The sequence below is a fragment of the Heterocephalus glaber genome, unplaced genomic scaffold (assembly GCF_053883595.1).
Source record: "Heterocephalus glaber isolate CG9 unplaced genomic scaffold, H.glaber_assembly_v1.0 deba00000594, whole genome shotgun sequence".
NCBI classification, from domain to species: domain Eukaryota; kingdom Metazoa; phylum Chordata; class Mammalia; order Rodentia; family Bathyergidae; genus Heterocephalus; species Heterocephalus glaber.
In genome coordinates, this window is record NW_028258151.1 from 28,503,632 (window position 1) to 28,526,200 (window position 22,569).

General features: G+C 36.6%; 1 protein-coding gene across 32 annotated transcripts in view; it reads right to left on the bottom strand.

Moving 5' to 3' along the window:
• The window catches only part of Lrrc4c (leucine rich repeat containing 4C), a 1,178,862-nt gene that overhangs the window by 95,683 nt on the left and 1,060,610 nt on the right, over window positions 1-22,569 (bottom strand). For 20 of the 32 annotated variants that reach the window (XM_087205626.1, XM_087205622.1, XM_087205625.1 and 17 more), the window contains one exon: window positions 14,961-15,060. The exons of 6 other annotated variants lie outside the window; for them this stretch is intronic. The gene's annotated coding sequence lies outside the window, so the exon portion shown is untranslated. Of the gene's footprint in view, window positions 1-4,909; window positions 6,069-7,384; window positions 12,124-12,192; window positions 13,749-14,960; window positions 15,061-22,569 lie in introns of those variants that run through there. 6 more of the 32 variants (XM_087205632.1, XM_004852009.4, XR_015448996.1 and 3 more) reach the window with 3 other exon arrangements.

The window sequence follows — 22,569 nt, forward strand, 5'->3', positions numbered from 1 at the left end:
CATGTAAAACTCATCTTTAACTCTAGTTCTGTATTGGTAGGCAATGCTCCGTTGAAGGCGATGATTATGAGGATGACAGCTTTCTGCCTACCTGCACCTCCATTCTCTCTTCCTTCAAACACAACTGTTTTGTGAAGTCAGAATTAGGTCAGTGAGTTTACCATTGACACTGTTCCCCTTCCAAATATTAAGGTATGTATCTGGTTCAGAAGGTTACAGAACTGAATCTCAAGTTTGTTTGTTTTCAGAAAGGAGAGGAGGGCGAGGGAGGAGAGAGGAACAAAGCCTTAGGTTGATGAAGGTTTGCAACTTCTCATTTGAATGCAGGAGCACGCCTCTGCATTCTTGAGTCAATTATTCCTTGTGGAGAGCAGAGGGTTGCAGTTATATAAACTTTGGAAACAATAGGTACTAAAAAGGGAAGGAAAGAATAGAAGATGGGGGAGGGGAGGCACCACACAATACCACAGATTTCTAAACACCTTATTTGAGGAATAAGAAGGCTGATATAAATTTACTTAAAAACAATTTGTTACCAAGGGGACAAGGTCCACCACTCAGGGCAGTCCTGTTTTTCCTGTCCTTTAATGAGTATGATGAGCTGTATGTTAACCCACACAATCCAGATAGAATTTGTGTGTACCTCATGTTAGGTTTATGACTGCTGTTTTCCAGGAAACAATCTGAGATAAGTGATGGCCAATAATACGGAGGATTCAAACCCAGGTCCTTCTGACTCTAGCCTTCATATTCTTGCCAAATGACCTTTCTCTTTCCATTAATTCATGTCTATCTCATTGCTCATTCTTTTCCCATTTCCTTTAATCATCTCTTCCAAATAGAGTCCTATTAGCTACTCTCAACTAAACATTATCAGGCAGATTATGACATTTACCTAGCAACTTCCACATTTAAAGCAGGGCATTCTTCCAGAGGGGGTAAAGTATCTCAATTTTGATTCCCATATGTGCCCATGTTTCCATGGCTTCCAGATAAATTGGCAAAGATGAACAAACTACAGTTTGAACTTCATTCCAAGGAAACTACAACATATACTAAGATAGTAGCCTTTTTGTAAAAAATCTTCAAAATGAAACAAATCTCTCTTAGAGGAAGAGGGGGAACAGGTCATAAACTTTCCCTATACTTCCATGTTGAAAGCCATTATACTATAAAAACAATTCTATGCTCATATACTTTACAGAAAGCAGAATAAATGTAACATAATGGCGAGCAGTCATGTTTTTGCAAATTGCTTCACCATGAATTATAAGCAATCACTAACAATAATTCTTGGCTTGTAAGATGTTGCTCACAAATCATCTTTTTAAAAATATTATAACTTTTGTGTATACTCAAGAGCTTTAGATTTGCAAATCACAAGACATTCCTCTGGTTCCATTGTTTTTCTCTAAATTTTAAATATGAAAACATATTGATAAAGATGACAGCAAGTTCCATTTCCAGCATTTTCCCTTGATATTATGGGAAATGACCAGTTTACGATGCTTGGCTGCACTAAATCTATTTCCTCAGCAAACCTCATTTGAGCTGAGGACCAATAAATACCCATATCGCTATGACATTGTATGTGCAGGACGAAAAATGGTGTAAAATATTAACCCACCTTAGAAGTATTAATTCTTTCAAAAAGAGAGAAAAACAGTCACTTGTGAACTCAGAAATGAACAACCCTTTTACCTAAGAAATATTCAAAGTAAATTTAACTTTCCCTTTTTTACTACCTATTCAAAGAACAATTGTCTCATTTATCTATTCCTTCCCCTCCTTGCAGCCTTTTCCTCTGTAGCTATTGCTTTGTACCACATAAAACTCACTTTAAAAGACATTTACAAGCTTTCATTTTAATCTGTAATATTAATATTACAGGTTAATCCTACCAACATATTTGTTAATATCAAACCATTTAAAAGACACATCAAACATTAAAGAAAGAAAAGAGCTACCATATTTCTTATTTTATGGTATTTAACTTAGGAATTTAGAACATTTTCGTAGACTTAAAGACCTAGATGTACACTGATATCTATACGACACATTTCTTTATATCATACAAGAGAGAATAGAATGGAATACTTCACAGGGTTTTGACTTCTGACTTAACAAGTGACTATTTAAGAAGAAAATTTTAAGAGTATTGAGAAACAAAAAATGATCAGTGCCAATTTGTGGTGTCTTTTATTATTATGATGGCTGGGATATCAATATTTCTGTTCAATGATAAAAAATTAAAAATTCTGTATGTTTCTCTAAGCATGAACTGCAGTACAAATCTTTTATCCATGTTCTGAGCTGCTGAACATTTGAAAAGACTTAAATTCATAGGTGGAACTACTATTGGAAGAGTATCAGTAATGGGAAGAAAAAATATTCAGCAAGTATGTCAGGGTGGAGATGGAAATGAGAATCTTTTTGAAGTTTACAAATCAATAATATTTAAAACTATTATTCCATGTTTGAGTCATTTTGCACTCACAGAAAGAGAGAAAATGTAGTGTTCAAACTTGACAACCAAGTAATGATTAATATTCTGAGCTCTCTTTGCCACTGTTGCTGCTTAGCAACTTGAAATCACTTTCTTATCCTACTAATTTGGGGCATGAGGGGTGTGTGAATGTGTTTACCCAGGAGATAAAAAAGAAATTTTGCAAAAGTTGAATAGGATTTGATGACCAATTAGTTGTGGGGTGTAGGCAGACACTGAACATTGACAGCGACTCCCAGTTTCTACGTACGGTGATTTTTTTGGGTTGCTGATACATTTGGCCAATATTAGAAACATAGGACAGAATACAATTTTCATGAGAGGAAGGAATACAATGGATTTATTTTAAGTGGAATGAATCCGAAATATCTATGGAACATCTACCTACAGATTACCAAAAAGTCAGATGGAAATAAGATTCTGGGGTAAGAGAAAGTAATAGCAATTACTGATAATCATTTGAACATCTTTCTTTCTTTCTTTCTTTCTTTCTTTCTTTCTTTCTTTCTTTCTTTCTTTCTTTCTTTCTTTCTTTCTTTTTTTTTTTTTATACCGGGGATCGAACTCGGGTCCTTGCACTTGTGAGGAAGGCTTCGGAACCACTGAGTGAAATCTTCAGCCTCATTTGAACATCTTTAGCAGCATGTAGGTGGTAGATGAAAGCAAGAAAATGGATAAAATAAAGATCTCCAGAAAGAAATGCTGCTTTAAGTTTGTTCCTTTACTTTCTGTTTTTCTCTATTTAGTTTATATATCCAGTATAATAAACTGTATATATATCCAGTATAATAAACTGTATCTCTTCTAAAAGAGTACATGCCCTCTTACTTTGAAAGGACACTGTCTTGCATACTGGTTACATCATTTTATTGAACTTATTTGCTTTTGTGTTTGTTCCCCTCTAGATTATAAAATTCTGACAGTAGATTATGGTGGGTGGTACAGAATAGAGAAGATGTAGATACTATTCGCTAAATATCATGAGAAACAGAATGAATGCATTCATAAGGAAAAGCAGGATGTAAAATCTGGTTGAGACTCTCAGCTAAGGTGAAGTCATATCTTCGTAGCTACTACTCTTCGATAAGTAATCCTAATAAAATATGAACTCAAACTTATTTCTCCAAAGGTAGCTGTAGAACTACTTGCTATTTTGAATAGCACTATGACGGTATCATTGTTAAAATAGTCCATAGCTAATACAGTGTATGCACAAACACATACATATATATATATATATATATATATATATAACCTTATATTATCAATGTATGTTCTTATATTATTTAGTCAATCTGTAATAAAGAAAATTCTTTTGAAATAAAATTTACACATTTAAAATTTATTAAATGCTTACTATGAGCCAATTGCTAAATCAAATACCTTGTATACATTATCTCATTTGAATGACCTATTCACACTATGAGAAATCAGTTTTATATCTCTTTCGTAAGTGGATTAGATACACATGCACATTTTAGAAGTAGACATGTAAACAGGTATTATAGATGTTCAAAATAGAAAAAGTTCAATTTCCTAAGTGTGGTATTCAAGATCCTATGGGGCGTGGCTGCATGTACATATATATTTAGTATTTATGCAATTCATATTTTGCATAGCCTATAGTTTGCATGCCTACATATAGCTAACCTCTTTATTTAAACATGTAAAGTTTTGAACTTTTAATTAAGAGAAGAGTGTTAAAACAGGAACAGAGGAGGGAACATTTTCATATATCCCCTTCAAAAATGCAAAAGAACAAACTGGAAGACTATCTCTGCTCAATTTCAACTTTCTCTTAAGAACAAATGAAAATCTCTGTTATGCATAAAAACTTAATGAGGCAGAAATTGCCTACTGCCAATAAATTAAGAAACATCAACTTGGACCATATTCTTGCTAGGGACAATGGGAGCAAGAATTACTTGTTAGGGAAATTTGCTGATCAAATGCAATGATATATTATTTTAATGTACAATATAAATATAATTTGATTGTTATTATTACTTTATATTTGTATTTTCCCTCTTTCAGAAGAGATGTTTATTCATCAATTGGAATCCTCTAGAATGTGGACAAGAACAAGGTAGAAGATAAAAAAGCAAAAAGCATTCCATCTTTCTAAATTCATTAGCTAAATATCAAGCCTCCTCTTATGAAGAAGTTTCAAGTCTTTTATCCCAATGACTGGTTACTTTTAACAGAGACCCAATTTTAACTGAATTTATTATATCTTGCCTAGACTCCTGCAGTAGCTAAATGGTATCTCTGCTTCTATTCTTTCCTAATTCCAAAGTCATTCTGTGCCTGAAAATCTATAACATCACTCAGAATGCCTAGACTTTCTATGCATTGCCACTGTCTACTGACTGGATAAAGCTTGGAATGTAGTATTCTACATACCTGAGATGACCATGAATGTTGGAGGTGCCACCATCAGGTCGGGTGTTTTCTCTGTCTCTCACCACACTGAACTGCGGAGGCCTGGGTTCGAGGAATGAATGATTACAAGTTATGAAGGGGCCTATGAGGCAAAAGCATGTAGGCCCTGGAGTGTATGGTTAAAGATTACGGAAAGACGTATGGGACAAATGTACGCAGCCCATGAAACCAAAGTGCTGAAAACAACAGGGATTCAGATTAGCGAAGCATGCTAGGTTTGGCCATTGTTGTTCCCTCTGCCCAATAAATTGCTTAGTTTAACTTAAAGAATGTCACGTAGTAGACCTCTTTGATCATTGCTGTTTTTCTTTTATACATCCTTGCAACAAAAGCCAGAGAGTTCTAGGTTCATGGCTGTTCCCTGGAGAAACCCTCACACTGGCTGCTCTTGTGAGCACAGTCACTGTGGGCCTCTCCATGTTTGGACCAAGTCTCATCTCCAAGTAATCTTTTCATCCTCCACACTACCATGGTCACACACTGCAACACTGAACTCTAAAGAGTTCCTTTGTTTAGTGTCTTCCTGTCCAGAATCAGGACATTACACACTGTGCTTGTAGTGCACATTCCCTTTGACCTCCTAATGCCCTCAGTTTTTAGGTTGCCACTTAATGATCAGTTTTCTATGAAGGTGGGAACAAATCAGTTTTGATCACCTTCCCATGCCATACATCCCACATAAGAAGGATTTGTCCCTAAATATAACAACTGATTTTACTCAGTTGTAGCATATTTCACATTTGAATGAATGATTATTTAATAGGGATTCTTTCTTTAATATTTACTCTGTTAAATAGAAACCCTAAGATAGCATCATTTTAATTTGTCCACTAATGCACCTTAGAGAACACAGCACAGATGCTTAATAAACAGTGTTGATCACTTGATAAAATGCAGGTATTTAGAAAAGGCAAGATAGAAGGTATTAGACTAACAAGCTGGTTTTGATAAAAAATTAATCAAAAGCAAAATTTAAGAGAAGAAGAACAGGCAAAAGAATGAGAAAACCCAGTAGTCTAAAGATAGGAAAATTCTCAGACTTCAATAGTTCTGAAAGCTTCATGTACCTTAGTCCAATACGGAAAACAGTATTATTACAAAGATCTTAAGTTAATACTAAAATTTTAAATCATATTTGGTTTTTACTTTTGAATAAGCAAGAGCTCATTAAAATAAATAAAGAAAAGTATTTTCATTATTGTAATTGTTAAAATAAAACACTGGTATTTCAAGGTTTGGTTTTCAGTTCCTTAGAAAATTTAATTTATGTTATGCCTTATCTAACAATATTAAGTATATAAATAATAAGTGGGAACATTATATGCTTCTAAGTAGTTGACACTGTTCTAAATATATTTGCTCATTTAAAGTTCACAAAAACAGAAGATACATTTTAACTGTTGCCCTCAGTTTAAAAATAATTCTGAGGCCTTCGTCCAAAGTCAGGCATTTGTTGGGTACAGGAAGTAGTGGAAACAAGATGCAAAACACCAGGTGATCTGGAGGCAGCTCCCCCCCCGACACTGTGGTACTGAAGATTGAACCTACGGGCTATCACTGAGCTTCCTCTCTAGACATTTTCATTTATTTGTTTTAATTAATTAAATAATTAGTTTTTGGTTTTGATTTGTTTCGTGGTACTGGGCTCCTAGAGTCTTCACACTGATCTACATTCCTAACCCTTTATTTTTATTATTTTATTTTATTTTTTTTATTTTTCGGACAAGACTTTATTAAGTCACTGAAGTTGCCCAGGTTGGATTGGAAATTGCAACCCTCCTGCCTCAGCCTCCCAGCGTGCTGAGATTACAGGTGTGCACCACCATATCCAGATTCATCTACTATGAGAAAAGATGTCATTTAGTTGCACAGGCTGACCTTGAATTTGAGATTCTCCTTCTTCAGGCTTACGAGTAGCTGTGATGACAGCCATGGGCAAAGGCACCCAGGTTGGAAGCAACTCTTTAACACTCCCTGAACTTTAAGGGTCCCAAGAGAATTACCAATTATGTTTAACCAATGTTTATGATTTTCTCAGATCGAATTATTGTTCCTCGGGGCATTACCACGGACTATTGTACATATTCTCTCGTTTAATCTTTACAGAAGATGTTGGTAAGTGTTATCCTTATTTTTAATTAATAAGTCTTTAAATTGAGACTTGGAGAGGTTAGCTGACAGTGTTAAGTTGTAGACAAAAACCCCTGAGCCCCAGATCCACTCATTCCAAAGACGAAGCTCCTACTTACACAAGAGCTCACCTATATGGTAAGAGAAAAATCTTTGACGCACATGTAGACCCAGCACTTTTGACAATCTGTAGGGACTAAGACAGCTTTGGGGGCTGCCCTGTGCAATGCGGGTGTTTAGCACATCACTGATGCCTGTCCAACCAAGGGGCGCCGGAAGCCTCACCTCTCACACTTGACAACCAACCTGCTAGTCTGCGCACTTTACCAAACATCCCCTGGAGGGTCTGGCGAGATTTCTCTCAGCTGAGAAACATGGCAAGAAGTAGTGGATTCTTCCATTGGAGACTTCTGCATAAAAGCTGAACACCTTCTCACTGTTTGACAGTAATTTCCAAATTTTACTGACTATACCACTTCTGTGAAAATATACTTTTAAAGTACAAGTTAGGCCGGGGATTTAGCTCAGTGGTTCAGCTGCCTGTTGCACAAGCGCAAGGACCTGAGTTCGATCCCTGGTACCAAAAAAGAAAAAAAAAAAAAAAAATCCAAGTTAGAATATATAGTTGAGCAGGACAAGTGTAGGCTAACTCTAAATAGGTCAGAAAAAGGTTTTATTATCATATGTGATTTGATAATTTATTTAATTTCCACCTAAGCCCGAATTATTAGATTGGGTTAATAATAGTCTATTCTCATAATTATAGACATTAAATTAAAATATGCCTCTAGGGCCGGGGATTTAGCTCAGTGGCACCACACCTGCCTTGCAAGCACAAGGTCCTGAGTTCAATCCTCAGTATCAAAAGAAAAAAAATATGCCTCTAAATTTCTTAGCTAGTTATCTGGATTAAAATAATGCCCAATTAATGTTAATATTCCTATCACTATTCTCATGAGGATTATTTGTGTAATTCACCCAGTTTTGTATTATATTTTATTTTTAAATTCCTAAAACTATTATACTACTTCTCGAGATTCACTGAAAACATTCATTAACATCATAATATGTTTAAATGCCAAACTAAATCCATGATGTGCACATAATGTTAAATAACATTAAAGTCAATGGACTTTGAAGATTAAGACAGGGTGACAAATTGTTGAAAAGAAACAACTGACAGTTAAAACCCAAACAGTTTTAGATAAGGCACTTTACAGTTATAAACAAGATGCAAATAGTGAAAATTCTTTGTACTATGTGAACAGCATTCAAAAATGGGTATAGGCTTTTGTTCTCCCATCCCTTGCTCATCAACACAATACTCCTTATAGAAAGATATGTACTAAATACAAGAAAAATATCTCTAGATTCTGACATTATGTAATCCACAACCCAACTCGTTGGACCTGTTCAGTCTCTCAAGCCTAAAGAATTTGCACAGCCTCCTTACTTTATTTATACTTAAGTCCCCTTGAAATGTAGTTCTCTCCAATTGCCTATGCTTTGTTGTTTTGTATTGCTCATACCAGAAAATTGTCTCAATATTTGCCCTTGCCAGTCATCCAGGCTGAAACACTGTAAGAACTAGTGCCCAGCCAAGAATGGGCTGCTAGGGTGCACGGTTTCAGTCTGCCCTTCAGGACTCCAGGGACACAGTGAGCAAGGAAAATTGTCTTCATTCTCTGAGAAAACAGCTGCTATAAGGCCAAGGCCTCAAGAAAAAGAAAAAGAAAGGCTGTAAGACCTAGGTTTGGTTTTGAAACACATTTTGACCTCCATTTAAGGATAAAGCAAGCATCATGAGCATGAGAGAAGGTAGGCATATTTAAACCTCAACTTAATTATTTCAGATGAGAAAGGAGCTCTCTAAAGACAACAGCAGCTGCTGACATAAGGAGCTAAAGGCCCTGTCCAGTTGGACCACCAAACTAATACTACTGTATAATTCTTGTTTTCCTCCTATGAGTGTGTAGCTCTCATAGGAGATAACTCTTTGAACTTAATTTTTATTCTTCCAAGAACTTGTGATATATCAGAAGTATTAACTGGTATCTGCTGATTCTTCCATAGGCACAGAGTATACCTCCCTGACCCCTCTGTTTCCATGACAACTGTGATGGTTAGGTTGGGCCAGATATTGTGAATGAATGGATTCTGAGGAGAATAAAAGCCTGCCAGTTGTAGGCTATGGAAGTCACAATCCCCAAAGACACCTTCAGGTCTCTTTCCCATATGCTAGCAAAGTATTTAGAAGGCACATATGGAGAAGGAACAGCCTTAACACTGAAGCAGACTGGCTACCTGCTGTATCCCTCAAGAACGGGCTGCCCTGGGGAACAGCAAAGGCCACAGTTGACTTTAATTGCAAAAAACCTCTTGTGTTTTGTTTGTGTTAGTCTGCTGAAACTTCAGGGTGGGTTTGTTATTGTGGCAGATTTCAGCAAATCCTAACTAATACAACTCTGCACCCAGTGTCTTGTACCCAGTTAGTGTTTAACATGTAGTTTTTTAAAAAGCAAACGTGCAGAGCTGAAAACACTTCCTGGGAACACCCATGGATATAGATTACAAAGAAAAAGAAACAACCATTCATTTGATTTATTTTAAAAAGCAATGAATGCTTATTTAGCATGTACAAGCCATATATCAGCCCTCTAAGCAGCTTAGGCAATATTGAGCACAATTCTGTATTGCTGACTATGCATAGACAGGTCATATCCATGTAAAAACATTATTACCACCATCAAGCAGCCTATATATGTTAGGTTCAAGGTGAATGGAAAAAACAATCAATCTGTTTGGAAGGTAGTGGATCTGTAACTTTTAATCAATTCCCATATTTCTTCTGCCTTTAATCTAAATCGCTTATCTTGGGATAGTTCAAGGTGCTTTGAAAAAGACAGCATGGTACTTTCATGGGACCTACCACCACTTTCGGTAGCAAAGATTAAGTAGCTTTACATGTTTATAGAACCTAGGGAAGTATCTAGTGTGTAACTTCACTCAGTAAATGTTGGTTTCATTTCTTCATTCCCTTTCTCTTATTCTAACACTCCTTGCTACTCTCCTCGTATTTCTTTTCAATGTCTTGTTTATTTATTTTATTTTTTTATTTTTTATTTTTTGGTACTGGGCCTCGAACTTGGGACCTTCTGCTTGCGAGGCAGGCGGTGGAACCACTGAGCTGAATCCCCGGCCCTTAATTCTTTGTTTGTTTGTTTGTTTGTTTGTTTGTTTTAAACTGAAAAAGACAGAACAGAAACTGAATGCTAGATAATCATCAAAACCTCTAACAGCATGAAGTATCTATGCCCATGAAATTTAGATTTTTACTCATAGTTTGGTATCAACAGCATCATTTACAAATAATCAGCATTTACCAATATACTGTACTGCCAAAGACGGAATGTGAAGGGGAGGGAAGTTCAGAAGGTAAGCAATGGCAGACACAATGGCAAAGGATGAGAAGTGAACTGGGAACAGCCCTGGCTGAATGGCGTTTACAAAAAAATTAGCTTCATCATATATTACTCAGCTTCCCCTTGCTGGGTCACAAAAGCCAACACACACAATTTGAAGGAAGAACAATTTCATTTAGCTCGGTGTTGCAGAAGTTTTTCATTCTGAGTGGAGTGACTCCAAAGTGGGACCATGATGGCAGCAGGAGCAAAGCCACTTAGTTCTCCAGGGCAAGAAAGCAGAGCAGGGAAACTGCACCAGAGAGGAAAGAGCTAGGGGCCAGAGCTAGGCCCCAATCCGTGTCTTGGTGTCCCATCCAGGCACCCAGAAGTGTGCTCCCTCAATCCCCAGCCCAGAGCACAAAGCCAATCCAATTAGACACTCCATCCTAACTGCCATACAGACTCAAAAGTATTTCCTGGATTTTAATTAACTCAGATAAATTTAGAAAAAATTTAGCATCAATGGTACATTGTTTTGCTCAGTGGAGCTCAAAAAGATCCAAAGTTTATAAAGCAGCATTTGTTTTGTGTTGTTCATTTGTGTTTTTAAGATATTATCTTCCAAGGGTGGGTGATAAAGGAGATGGAGTGGTATTTTCACATCGTTTATTGCATCTTTAAGGCAGTCTCAGCCAACATGGTCAATCTCCAGAAAGAATAAACACCTCACACCCTGGTTCCTCAACTGTAATCCCTCCTCTACCCAGATACCTGACATGGATCTGGCTTTAATAATGGTTAGTGCTCTTTGATTATCTTCAATGTAGGACACTTGATCTTGAAATTGCATTGATTCTGGAGATGCTGGATAACACTCCTGCCCCATCCTGTCAAGGAAACAGCACCATATGGGATGATGAGGAATCAGAAGGACTGCAGAATCACTTATTTTAATGGCTAAGTACCACCCTATCAAAGTAGAGCTGATCGTTTATGACTGATCAATACTCCAAAGCAACTATTGTGATAAAAATTTATTGGAAAAATTTTAAATTCACTGAAGTTAGAAAAATGAAAATCCTTCTCATGTCTGAGTGTCAACATTGCAAAGAACACATAATGAGTAAATGAGACAATATGAACACTCGTTTTTAAGATTTGGAATTATTTCTCCCTTTTACCTACTCATGTACCTACTGACGTGCTGTGAGTCATACGCTAAAGGGAAATGTTTGTATAAAACTGGTCTTTCTGCAGAGTCCAGGGAACTAGACCCATTGAAAACAATAATAATAAAGTTGGAGAGAATGCCCAGCTGAAATGCCACCCTAAGATGCACCCTTTCCCTCCAATTGTCTCACACCAAGACCTGGCTTCAGGCCAAATTCCAAAGAATGACATTTTAATCCCAGCATGGAGCTCAGTGAAATTTACCAACATGTCTCTCCATTTAGCTCTCCATTTATATACATACACCCTGAAAAAGACTTTCTCTAAAGCTATTTTTCTGTCTCTAGATAAATGGCCATATTCCAAATCCCTATTAAAATTCTTCTTCCTTCACGAAGTCTTCCTAATTCCCTGGCAGAACTGATTTCAATTTCTTTCAGATTTTTAGATCTCCAAGCATATTATTTTTTATCTAGTGTTTTTTAAGCTCATATATATATATATATATATATATATATATATATATATATATTTCCTAGATATACAATGTATTTATGTCTGTATCCTCTATAGGCAAACTGAGAACACTTGGTAACGATGACCCTCACGATGCCTAATTCATTACTTTGTAAGCCCATAACCAGTGGATACTTACTGAATTTAATTTAATATATACAAAAGAAAAGAAAATCTCACATGGCTTCATCGTATTCACATTTATTATAGAAAAGTGAGTGACCTAACTCAATGTAAATATGCACCGTGCAGAGAGAGGAGTTAAGATAATTGGTCACATATCCAAAATTCTTAAAGCAGCATTCAGAATTCAATCCATTGCCTTATTTAACGGGCACGCTATTAAATAAGTCCTTGTAAAGAAACAAGTAGTAACTCTCCTGCCTAGTCAATGTGTAGGCTCTCTGCATCCTGTTTATTCCTAATTCTGATGTATATAACCCCCACTTTCCTTCTTTCTGTCAGCCAGAAAGCTCAGCTATGCAGTAGAAGCTGAGTGCTTTCTCAACACTAAATAATAAAACCAGGAAATGTACTAAAGCTCTTTCATGATGTGGCAAGGTGGTTGACTAGGAGGCTGGATGGTACTCCATTGATTTAAAACCCTCAACAAATGTGTGTTTCTTGGTAAGATACTTACCTGACCATTGATCGTACCTATTAACTCGAAGGCATAATACCTGATTAGTCAAGTGCTAGAGAAGAGAGGTACTAGCATCACTTGTGAGTTTTTAGGAAATCCAGAATCATAGAACTCATCTCAGACATCTTGAATGACAATTTACATTTTAACAATACCCCCAAGTAAGTTATATGGGGATAATATTTAAAGAAGCATGGGCATTGGATATTCTAGCTACAATATTTTACTTGCTTTCTGGTAGCCTCTTGATCTAAGCTATAATTTTATTGGAAAAAAAAGTGACTGCTACCTACATCCTCTCATCCTTTACACATCAATGTCTTTTAATGCATCCATCTATGTTTGTTTGTTTGTTTTTTGGTACCAGAAATCAAACCCAAGGCCTTGAGCTTGAGAGGCAGGCATGGTGTCACTGAGCTAAATCCCTGGCCATCTATTTCAATACATAGTGCAAAAAGAGATTTCTTTCATAAACTTTATGTTACTTCATTTGTCTGATATTCCTGTGAATATCACAACGCCTAATTGTCACATATCGGTTATGTGATAAATATTCAAGACTCCACACACTCAGTAATTCGAATATGAGAGGCTTTTCTTTATAACTGACCAACTGTCCAAATTAGGAATTATAGGATTATAGTTGATTTATCCATGCAGCCAAGAACTTAAAAGCTCAGGTCTATCTTATTTTTGAATCTTTTGACTGCCATATACTAGCTTATCTTACACAGTGACACTAAACATGCATACTCTTGATGAAAGCTTTTATAACAGCGATTACATAAAAGAATCACTGTCAATTTGTCAAAAATGTGTGCTCTGAAGAAGTAAAAAACAAAATCAAATGCATGCAATAGTTTCCAACTAAAACGTACTTCAGCATTTCAGTCCTTTATAGCATGACTTCTTTAGTGGCTTGATTCACACATGTGATCTGAATTTTTCAGCAATGAATAAAACAACAGAGATAATAATGTTAAACATGTATTATACTGTCATTAGGAAGAATTTATAGTGTTAAGATACAATACAGTCAATTGGCAGCCATGTTGAAAATCAGGATGCATTTTTCAGAAGATTTCATCCAAATCTAGGTCACATTTTGAAATAAGTCTCTGTACACAAGTTAGAATATTAACCAGAACTTCAGCCTACACCAAAATACTTCACAGTGCTGCTTAGGCATAAACATGAATCATTTTTGTAAAATGTCTCTTTGTGTTTGTATAATGGAAAAGTGTCTGAAACTTTAAAAATCCCAGAGTTAAAATATTAGAACAAGAATGATTTTTACATTCAAGACCTATCCCAATGTCTGTCTATAGTGGTGGAAAGAAAAACCCAGAGCATCCACACAAGTTACCAGAACGTCTACTGTTGTCTGTCATTGAGTAGCTGAGTAACTTGGGGCAAATCCTCCCTCTGAGAGTCTGAGTTTCTAGATCTCCAAAATGAGGTGCATGTACTGGATAACATAAGGTTCCACACAGCATGAAAATGTCATTATTCTGCAAGACTTGAAACTGCATGCTAGAAGATCGCCACTCCGAAAGCAACACACAAGAAGATGAGAAAATTTTTAAATAACACTTGGTACCCCTGGTATTCCACCTTGTTGATACTAGAATCTCATCAAAATACTTCAGAACCACAGAGGCTGCTGGTAGAAACCTCTGGGAAGCAAAACCAGAAGAGAAAATTTGCGGGCCTACTCAGCCTGGGAAAAGCAACTGAAAGTCAAGCCAGGGTGGTGGTAAGTTTTTTCCTCTTCTTTCTCAGGGTCCAGTGAGTCTCTCTGCCTGGGTCCTGCCTCAGGGATTTCTCCTCAAGGTTCACTGGAATCCTGGGAGTCCAATCTTAACCTGTCCAGAAACAAAGATGCATTTCCTCCTGCAAGACTCCCTGCCTGGACCAGTGGTTCAAAATCTACTTTAAAAGAGACTCCAGACTCCAGAGAGCTTCATGTTTTAGCATCCCTGAATCAGCTGTCTGTCTTTTCCTGACCTTTGTGTGAAAGCTTTTTAAATTTTATTACAATTTTATTATGTTAACAAACAAAGAGCGTGTATGCATAATAAAAATGACAAATTCAGCCTTTGGGGGCTCTGTCGTGATCATTGGTTTTGCGTTAACTACATTTACTTACCTTTCATTTCTCATCATTTTATAGGGTGATATCTTTGAAATGGCTTCTTTTAAAAATGAGTTCCATCTATCCCCTTTCTTCTTTTCATTATTACACTTTCCTATCGGGAAATCAGAAAGTGAAGCTATGGTTTAGATTTTTAAAAGGAAATTTAGATTAACAATGCAACAAGGAACAACTCAGAGATTGCATATTCAGAAGTGGATGCTCGTAATGTTCCTACTAATTAAAGCAAAGTTTAATTGATTGGACTCATTTTGTGATATACACAAGTGAACCTAACTCACTATGTACTATAAGCCATAATATATTATAAAGAAAGGCATTATCTAAACCTAAACTATGTATACAAAATCAGATCAAACAGGAGAATAAGAATTCTAGAAAAACTACATCATCTAGTAAACAAGAATGACTTTATTAGTACCATTATTTTTGTGATGTGCTATTTATATTGAGTTTTATATATTGTGCATTGTCCTAAACACTTAACATGGTTACATTCATCTAACCTCAGAAGCATCTGCATGTGGTGGGGCACATCTGCAATCTCAGTATTCTTGGAGCAGGAGGCAGGAGGGTCACACGTTTAAGCCCACCTTGAGCAACCCAGTGACTTAGCAAGACCTTGTCACAACATAGAAAAATAATAAAATAAAATAAATTAAAAAGGCTGAGGATGGAGCTCAGTCTGAAGGCCTTGCCGTCCATCCCCAGTACTATGAAAAAAACAACCTGTATTGTTAAAGCTCAAAGAAGACATAAAAATGGGCAGCCACTGAATAATGGTCTAAGAGATACACCAACTTCTTAAAAAAAGAGTGATCATAAATTTTAATTGATTACATTAAGTAAAACCAAGAACAGATGGTACAGGAAAACTGAATTTTTGCTCACTTTCCATTTACAGGAACCAAACACCAGATACTCTGTGCCTGTAGGGAGCTCTATTTATCGCTGCAAGGGTCTCAGCCACAGACCACTGTGAGCTGCTGTCAAGCATGTCATCGAAAGGTACTGACACTAGGACTGGCTGAAGGCACGGAAGCAGGTCCAAGGACCCGCCAACCCTGAAGCTCTGAAAACCAAAGCAGCACTGTGAACATTAAGAAGACAGCAACACAAAGAAATGAAATGAGCCAGTAAGCGAATGAATGCCCTGAGAGTATTATATATGCGTGCATCTCTCTGACAGCACTTGGCCATATTCCATTTTGTAAGAAACCTATCTGTGTCCTTTTATTTTCTTTCCTATTAGTCTGTAAATTAATGGAATCTCAAATCACCACATAGTAAGTATTAACCTTGGGAAAAGTGTTCATCTTTCTGTTTTATAATAATGCAACTTGTCACACAGGACAGGTTCATGAGAAATAAATTGGATTGCGTTTTTAGATGAATTCTAAATTTGTGCCACTGTCTGGCACACAACCAGCAACAAACAAAAATGATTAGAGCTTATAATAATTTTGTTTTTTAAGGACTGGAAATTGAACACAGGACCTCAACTAAGCTACATTCCTAGCCTTTTATTTTATTTTTTATTTTGACTCAGGTTCTTGTTAAGTGGTTACATTATCCAAACTGAGTACAAACTTGCAATCCTCCTGCCTCAGCCACACAGAGTGCGGAAATAACAGGCATGTGCAAATATAACTAATTATAGCTCTTCATCATTATTATTTTTACCACTAGTACTATTGTGATTATTACTAAACCACACATATGCAAGTCCAAACCATCCAATAACTGATTTAAGAAATAATTAATAAAATATTTTTAGCATGATTCTCTTTTAACTAGAAAGAGAATATGGGAATGAGAGGATAAAAATGTAAAAAGTTTTATTTGAGTTTGAAAAAATTACTCTTTGAAGGACAACTGGATATACATATCTCTTTTACTACACTGTTATAAACTTTTATAATTAATTAATGCTGATTTATTTGAATGAGGATTCCAGAATAACAAGACTTCTCCTCTGTTTCTTGTTTTCTTTAATTTCCAACAGTCCATGTGTTACTTTTTTGTTTGTTGTTTGTTTGTTTGAGACAGGACCTCACTGTGTTGTTCAGGCTGGCCTTGAACTCACTATTGTAACACAGGATAGCCTCAAATTCATGCCAACCCTCCGAACTCAGCCATGTACTACTTTTGTAATAAATTTCCATGCATAAATATAAAGCTAACTTTTAAAAGCCTCTTTAGTTTACATTGGACAAATATTTAATATCTATTAGGCATAGAAAATGTGCATGGTACAGTATTCTGAGTTGTGTAAGTAGAAGTAAAACTCGCTATCTGCCAGAAACACTTTAAAAATTATAGCTGTAAATGTACCAAGTATAGAAATAGCCATAGTAATTGGTAGATTATAATGAGTATCATAGGAAAGCAAGAAAATATGACAATAGGTAATTATTTTCTAGACACACATAAAAATCTAATATCTGTTAACCAATTATCAAATCTGTATTCATCATGTAACATGTGCAAAGAATTAAGAATGTGATTAGAAAAATCCAAGAGGAGCTAGACATTTATAATCTGTTTATATAGTGAGATGCACAAACAGAAATATGTTTTTAGACATCAGATAATATGTAAGTGCTAAGTATAATGTAGCAATGTGCATGTTACACAGATTTGCAAAAAGAGAGTATTTTGTGAACTGACACTAAGTATCTAAATGGGCTTCAAGGAAAAGGTAGAATTTGCCTTTCAAAGGTTTATTATTAGCATTCATACCATACTAGAGACATGGACATGTTCCACTGCACCTGCATTCCATAATATATGCTCTTTGGAATAACTACATAAATAGACTCTTTCCAATTAGTAACCCATCCTCAAGTAGGACAATGTGCATGATATCAATAGGCCTCTAGAGAATCATGCAGCAATTAAATACTTCATTCCTCAACTACTTTGTTAAGACAACTTTGATTTTTCAAATGCATTAACCCAGTAAGCATATCAAAATTCTCCAGATTGCACCAATCTTACCCATACCCTGGGATGGCTCAGGAGGTGTACTAAGATTCATTTTCCACAAGTCTCCTCTTTAACTCTCATTTAAGTCAATATTGGCTTCATCCCTTTGAACTATGTACATTTCAGCTGAAAATCCTGTTAGTTTTCTTACCTGGTATTTTTATATGTTGCTACTTTATGTGTGAAAAAATACCTTTTTATCATGTATCTTAGACACCCAAGCCAATAAAAAGTAGGGTGTATGCCTGAACATGGTGTCTCACCAAAGAAACACTCAGTACATGGACACTCTTATAATTTGATTGTAATAAAAGGTCCACATATTACAGATGGGATGAGTAGGTGTCGACAGCCTGAAACTTATTATGTGTGATTATTAATATGACCTTTGACTCCTCTGGGAAACAAAAGAAAGAAAGAAACCTAAAGACTGGAAAACAAAACAACTCAAATGAGTAGGCTACTTATGTTCTACTCTATGATAGGCACTAAGAAGATGTGCCATCAAGGATTACATAGAAAGCTTATCCATTCTTCAAATTCAAAGGAATTGGCTTAAATACTAAGCAAGAGTCATACTTCCTGGCCTTCACAATTTCTGAGCCAACTGAGAACAAACAAAATAAGAAAATTATATTTATATGGTTTAGACTGTGTAACCGAAATATTGAATATACTGGGCTGAATATTTTTTAGACTAGCTGCCTTGAGATTTGTAGTTTTTTTGTATTTTATCTTCTAGTAAGAAATTCATTTTAGAGTACAACACAACTCCCCCTACCTCCTAAAAACTATAAGAAAAACTTCACTAATAAAACTTTACAATATGTAATGCACTTTAATAGTTTTCTGTTCTGCTCAATTCCATTTCATTTCATTAAAATAACTTCAAGTTTGCTGAACAATCAAATCAATTTCATCAACAATGCTGCTGGCAGCATTATTTCAATCACATTATTAATCCAGTCTGAGGACTATTTTCCTCACTTGCAGGATATGGATAATAATATTGTCTCTTTTGTGGGTATTCTTTTGTGGAATTAAGTAAAATAGTAGAGTTAGTGCTGCGTTTAGGGCTTGGTGTTCTATACTGAGTATAGTAGTTACTATTTTAACTGTTTTCATTATTCTATCACTCGAGGTATTTGGAAATTATTAAGTTATGTTAAAATTCTAACGTGCATGCCACGCAATTCCTGACTTTGTATCAATAGCCATGGGAAAAGGAAAAACAAAGTAGGGAAGAGAATGCTCCATGCTGAAATTGGATGAGTATACTCCTTGGACAAGACATGGGATTCTCAGACCCTAGGCTGTTACTCACTGAAGGTGAAGTCCTTTTTTCAGTCTTCCCTCGCTAACGCTGTGCGCAGTGCACCTTCTGCCTCCCTCACCTCTACTTTTACTCTCTCAAGGACAGTGTGCTGTGACAGCAGGGACATGCCATCATGTCTCCGAGGATGAAAATACTCCCAGATCTACATCATATCCAAAGAGCAGATCCCCTAAGCCAGCAGATCCCAACCTTTCTGGCACCAGGAATCAGTTTACTGGAAGACAGTTATTCCACTGAACCGGAAGGGAGGGTGGTTTCAGCATTAGATTCTCATAAGGAGCACAGCACCTTGGTCCCCCACGTTTGCAGTTCCCTCCAAAGTCCCCACTCCTTGGATAATCTAATGCCTCTGCTGATCTGGTGGGAGGAGGAGCTCCAGGGGAGACCTAAGCAAAGGGAGTGGCCTAAGTACAGACAAAGCTTCCCTTGGCCACTTGCAGCTCACCTGGGGCTGTGTGGCCCAGCTCCTAACTGGTCTTCGCCGAGCACTGGTCCCTGGCCCCGGGGTTGGAAACCCTTGTCCAAAAACATAAGGAAAAAGTCTCAAAATAACATCTTTACTCATGACCCAGTGGAAAATTATCAGCTCCCAGCCCAGTTCAGCAGAGCCATGAAAGCTACTCGAGGACTTTCATGAACTAACCTCTCTGAGCTCTGTCAGACCTGTGTCTCCTTCATCTCTTTTCTCCCTTGAGCTGAAGCCCCTTCCCTATTCTCTTTTTCCTTCTCAGAACTTTTGCCTGTAAACTCATGTGTTGCATTTTTAGTTTTAATTTCCAGGATCACTGGAGCAAGTTTCCATGCATGTACTGTGTCAATACTTTTCCCAAATACAGCGAACACTTGACTTATGAACTCAGTTCATTCCTGAGGGATGGTTGTAACTCAAGTTGGTCAATGAAATCTTAGGCCTTCAATGTCTCTGTCCTATACACAGGCAGATCTCAGTGTCCTTAGAGAGACATTGGCCCAGGATTTCTCAATGAACCTCACACAGGAAAGATGTTGTAATGTTTCTTCCTGAACTCTTTAAGGATTAAATCTGTATCTGAGACCATCTCTAAGCACAAGTGGCTGGCATTTGGGTCATAACTCAAGACTTTGTTCATAAGTTAAAACTAAAATTCGGGTTAAAACCCAAGTTGTTTGTATGTCAAGCTGGTAGTAATCTGAGGGTCCACTGCATTCAAATATTCAGTATTTTTTTATCTTTGCTTACTCTGCAGTTTCTTAATCTCAGTAGTGATTAAGGGATGTAGAAAATGTTAACATTGGCATTTCATTTAGATGCTTCTGCAAGGTGATATACATGACAGGTTCATTCTAACTTAACTGTAATGAAAGTCACCTCATCTTCTTTCAGGAAGAAAATATGAAATGAAGTATGTGTTTTCCCTCATCCCCAACATTTGTACCAAAAAGAAAGATAGTAACTAAAGTAAACTAAAATATATCTTCTGACTTTTAAAATAACTCTGGGTTGAACTCTTAGATCACTGTTTACATAAAAGCAAAACCAAAAGTACTTTGTTTTGTTTCCATGTTGTTAGATTATAGAAGCAAACATTTCCCTCATGATATACTTCACTATAAATACAGAGACAGAATCAAAGAGATTAAGAGAGGTAGAAAAGAGGCAAGGAAAAGTCATAATTTAAAAATTATATATTCTAAAATTGCAGCTTTGGGAAAAAGTTACTCAAGTTTACAATCCTTTTATTTCCCCACCCGAGCCTGTTTTTTTTTCCTTCTTCTAGGATACCCACTCCAAAAATTCCTGTCATAAATTCAGGCCAGGTAGCACAGGACTGTAATTCTAGCACTTTGGGGGTCTAAGGAAGATCTCGACTTCAAGTTCTTCCCGGGCAATTTAACAAGACCCTCTCTCAAAAAAAAAAAATCAAATCAAATAAAAGAGGTTCAGGGTGTAGCTCAATGGTAGAGCACCCCCAGATCTGACTGCACACACACACACAAGTACATACACATATGATTCCCAAGAGTCTTAAAGATATAATAAGCCTATAAATTGGGCCTGTGCTTTTCACCTGTCTATTGAACTTTACTTTTCTTCTGATGCTATATGTGGGAAATCATGGTTATTTTACCATTGTTTCTTTAAGGCCACATTGCAGCTGAGTGGTGAGTCTGTAGTCAAATATTAACTTTCAACCTTCAAGCTATAAGAACTACATATATATCACTAGATAATCTAACCACTTATCATGTCTTAATAACGTTTCTTCCCTATCCCAATACAATGCAAAAGTCCCTTTAAGCACTATGTACATATATAATTCTGACTCCTTTCATCACTAATTCTAATTAGCCTGTCCATATTTGTTAATTAATCCTGCTTGGAAGAACAGCTTATTTTTAACCATGCCAAGAACAATGAACTATCTGGAAGAAAACATCACTCCGTCTGCAAACTATACTTGAATATCCTCAGAACTGAGATGGATGAACAATGGAACCACCATGAACTGATGAATGCATTCCTGAGATGATGTTCCCGTACTTCTCCTCACATTACAATCAAATAAAGTCCCTACTTTTCTCCTGGCCAGTGCATTCCTCTCTTGGAATGTGCCTGCTGTATCAATAAACTCTTACCTATTCCACAGTCCTTGACTATCGATAATTTTCTTTTACTACCCACGGCCCCAGCCTCTCACATACAAGGTCTCACCCAGCACTACAGATTCACAAATCCTAGACTTTCATCCCTAAGGAAATAGCACTAGGAATTGAGTAGCATAACTCCAACCTCCAAACAACTGCACAGGGCTGGCATTCTAGCCTAGTCTACTAATGGTAACCTGACAAACACAAGGAATACAAGTGCTAGATCATACATCTCGACTGACATCCTCCAGAACACGATCTCAGAGCATACTGCACCTCTTTGTTGACGACTCAGACTCTATATTCCCTGAGTGTGTACATATTTACCTCTGCCTAATGAAATCTTTCCCATTGATGGGCCCTGAATTATTTTTCTATGACATGTCAAGAGCCTACCGCATGAGTAGGGGTGAGTTGGGGTCTCCATTTCCAATTTGCAGGGGCATTGATGGGTCCCATTCTATGACAATACAATTCTAAACTAGAAAAAATACTATTAGAAATAAAAAGATACATGTTTGTGAGCTGTGTATTAATATTCTTCCAATGTGTATGCTCACAGGATACAGAAAATAATCTGTTTACTGTTTCTGCCAGGAATTATCAGGAATCTGAACATATTCTAACATAACAGCCAAACAATGTAATACT